The sequence below is a fragment of the Monodon monoceros genome, unplaced genomic scaffold, assembly GCF_005190385.1.
Source record: "Monodon monoceros isolate NGI ecotype Baffin Bay Population unplaced genomic scaffold, NGI_Narwhal_1 Super_Scaffold_15, whole genome shotgun sequence".
Lineage (NCBI taxonomy): Eukaryota > Metazoa > Chordata > Mammalia > Artiodactyla > Monodontidae > Monodon > Monodon monoceros.
In genome coordinates, this window is record NW_021703771.1 from 33,597,103 (window position 1) to 33,600,822 (window position 3,720).

At 40.6% G+C, this 3,720-nt stretch overlaps 1 pseudogene; it reads right to left on the minus strand.

Moving 5' to 3' along the window:
* Positions 1-203: 203 nt before the first annotated feature.
* Positions 204-1,732, minus strand: LOC114895880 (annotated as a pseudogene).
* Positions 1,733-3,720: the final 1,988 nt, after the last annotated feature.

Sequence of the window (3,720 nt, forward strand, 5' to 3'; positions counted from 1 at the left end):
TGATAATCTCTGAATTACTTATTACTACATTTTAGCTTGCATTTTCTAGAATTTGATAGAAATAGAATTATACGTGGGTCCTATTGTTTGCTTGGCTTATTTTACTCAGCATAATGATTTTCAGATTTGTTTAGACTGTTATCAGTAGTCTGTTCCGTTTTTTTCTTTCTGAAAAAGTTTTATTGTGCACAGCAGGGAAAGGCTCACCCCTTCTTGGCTGCTGCCTTCCTCATGGTGGCCAGGACGTTACTCAGCTTCTCTCTCTTCCTCTTGGCACGGATGTGTGTCCCCACCCTTTTCTTGATGAACTTGAGGGCCCGCTTGTCCTTGGAGACCTTGAGCAGCTCCATGGCCCTCCGTGCATAAGGGTGAAGCCACACGCCTCCCGGATCATGTCCCGCCGAACTTGGTGTGCTTGGTGAGGTGCCCACGTCGGTGGCTGTGCCTTGGCTTGCGCACTTCTTGGTTACCTTGTGGCCCTTGTTGAGGCCCACAGCCATGGGGTAGCACAGAGCTATGGTTTCTGCTCTTCAATGGCTGCCAGGGCGGAAGAGCCAGTAGTCTGTTCCTTTTTATTGCTGAGTAGCATTCCATTATATAGATGTTCCACAGCTGACAAACAGATACTGGTGGGTGAAAAGCAAGAGAATCTTAGGACATCTTTTTTTTTTTTAATTAATTAATTAATTTATTTTAACATCTTTATTGGAGTATAATTGCTTTACAATGGTGTGTTAGTTTCTGCTTTATAACAAAATGAATCAGCTATACATATACATATGTCCCCATATCTCTTCCCTCTTGCATCTCCCTCCTTCCCACCCTCCCTATCCTACCCCTCTAGGTGGTCACAAAGCACTGAGCTGATCTCCCTGTCCCAGCACCACTTATTGAAGAGGCTGTATTTTCTCCATTGTATATTCCTCCCTACTTTATCAAAGATAAGGTGACCACATGTTCATGGGTTTATCTCTGTGCTTTCAATCCTGTCCCATTGATCTATATTGGCTCCAAGGTCTTGCCACTGGTATGCACACAGCAGTGAAGGTCAGCAACAGGAGCCAGGCAAAAGACAGGAAGTGCACAGTTGTAGAAGCTATTCCCCAATGCAAGCACAGCAGTGTAGGTCAGCCACAGGGGTCTAGAATGGCATCTTTCACTTGTGCAGCCACAGAGGCTGGGGCTGGTTGCCAGTATGGATCCTGGGCTCCAGCATGAGGTGAGGGGAGAGAGTGAGGAGGAACTGAGGTGGCTAGTGTCTGCAAACACAAAATCTCACTGGGGACAACCTCAGTGTTAAAATCTCCAAGAGTTCCACGATGGCTATACTGGTCCTTGGTTTCTTAGGCAGTGAGAGGAGACCATTGGGAACTGCAGTTACTCCTGCTGGTGGCTGATACTATTTGACCCTGCCCTTCTTTTCTTCCTTATTCCAAGTCATCTTTATTATATCTCAGCTTTGCAGTTTCTGGGTGAAGTAAAAGTTGAAGCAAGTTCTTTGTGCAGTGCCCCCAAAAGCTACAGATGTTTGTTGCTCACCCCACTCTCACTTTCCTGGCTTGGGGAACTCTTTTGAGCCATGGAGTTCCCTCTTGGCATTGAGCAGTACTGGCCTGGGTAAAGAAATGATGCAGGCAAAATGAAGCTGTTCTTCTTTTCCTTTTAGTGCAATTATTCTCAGTTTTTTTGTTCCACCGTGTTGCTGAAGTTCCTTAATTGGACTCCTGAGCATTGCTGGAGCTATTTCTTTTCATATATAGCTATCTAATTGTTGATCTTTGTGCAGGGATGGAGGCTGGGGTCTTCTATCTTTGGTGATATTCTCAAAAAATGATCTTCTTATTCATAAATGAAAATACGGCTGGGCATTCCAATTATTTGCATTTAATACAAAATAGTTCTCATTTAGAGTACTACATTTTATATTTTATAAACATTCCTACTCAAAATACAAAAGCACATAAGGAGGAACACAACCTAACATAATAAAACAGCATAATTCTGTACTTTAGAGTCTCTAAAATATACATTAAACTAGATAAAAAGTTTAAAGTTCTCCTACTTCACAATCGTTATGAAATCTCATCATTGTCTGAATCTTAAATACATAGCAGCCAGCCATTATGTAGCATATGGGATTGCTATGGAAGTCCATATGCTTTGTAACAGTTGGTGTTCAAATGAAAATGGGTGAAGTCAAATAAAAATGTGGCCCAGACAACAAAACCTAATTACCAGCAGCATCAAACTGCAGGCTTTCTTTCAAACTACCTATATAACTTTTTCTGGTACTTTATAGATCTTTGGTAAAATCATTTTTGACAGACTTATAGATTATAATAATATAACCTTCTTTTTTTAAAAACTAAAATTAAAGATTACAAGTATAACTTTTATTCTAGTTTTAATCAACTGATTAATAAAGATGATGGTTTCCTTCTTCTCTAAAAACTATCCAAAAGCCAAAAGCAACAAGGTATATAGAAAAATAAAAGAGCCATCATCTGTGAGACTAGGAGATATCTGTATTTCAAATGCATGCATGTATTTATGTGTACAGTCATGTATCTTTGCAAGTATGTGTGTAGTTCAAGACTGCGGGAAGACAGAGGGAATATTCATCGCTAAGTACATAAATTAAGTCAAACAAAAACATTATTCTTTAAATTAATAGCAGAATCCGAAATTAAAATCTAATACAGGGCTTCCCTGGTGGCGCAGTGGTTGAGAGTCCGCCTGCCGATGCAGGGGACACGGGTTCGTGCCCCGGTCCGGGAAGATCCCACATGCTGCGGAGCGGCTGGGCCTGTGAGCCATGGCCGCTGAGCCTGCGTGTCCGGAGCCTGTGCTCCGCAACAGGAGAGGCCACAACAGTGAGAGGCCCGCATACCGCAAAAAAAAAAAAAAAAAAAAAAAAAAATCTAATACTACCTCTTTGGAAACATGAAAACATATATGCAGGCTAGATGGCTATATTTCCTGAATTAGATTTTGGTATCGATTCTTGAGAAGGAGGAAAGGCAGGGTTATACAGGGAATCTTATAAAAAAATATATACAGTTTTTCCCCCAAGAAGCTTCTGACTGGAGAGGAGTGAAGATGAAGAGACATTCTCCATTGTGACTTGTCTTTGTGAGTTATATCTGCTGACCATGAAGACATGAAACTTAAAAGAGCCCACACTAAAGAGAAGGTCAGAAGAAGAAATTCTTTCATTCTGGAAGTTATCTATTCACATATGAATATCCAGAAAATAATTTGTTCAGAAATCATTAATATCCTTGCAATAAAATAGGAATTAGTTATAATAGTATATGTATTACAAGATAAAGAAAAGAAGAGGAAAAAATCATGGCAGTGGAAGAATATAAGTAAATGTGGCATAGGGGAAATGAAAACTGTGACTTAATATATTACCATCAATTAAAAAATTATACAATCTCCTTTATAAAATAAGGTTGTAAAGATGAAATAGCAGAATATTCTGAAAATTGTGTGTGTGTGTGTGTGCTCTGTGTGCTGTGTGTGTGTGTGTATGTGAGTGAGAGAGAGAGGATTGTGAGATGGCAGAGTTGCAAAAAAAAGATGCCTACAAAGAATGAAAGCAAAGTTAAAAGCTGCACAGGGACTTCCTGGTGGCACAGTGGTTAAGAATCCCCCTGCCAATGCAGGGGACACGGGTTCGAGCTCTGGTCCAGGTAGATCCCACATGCCGTGGAG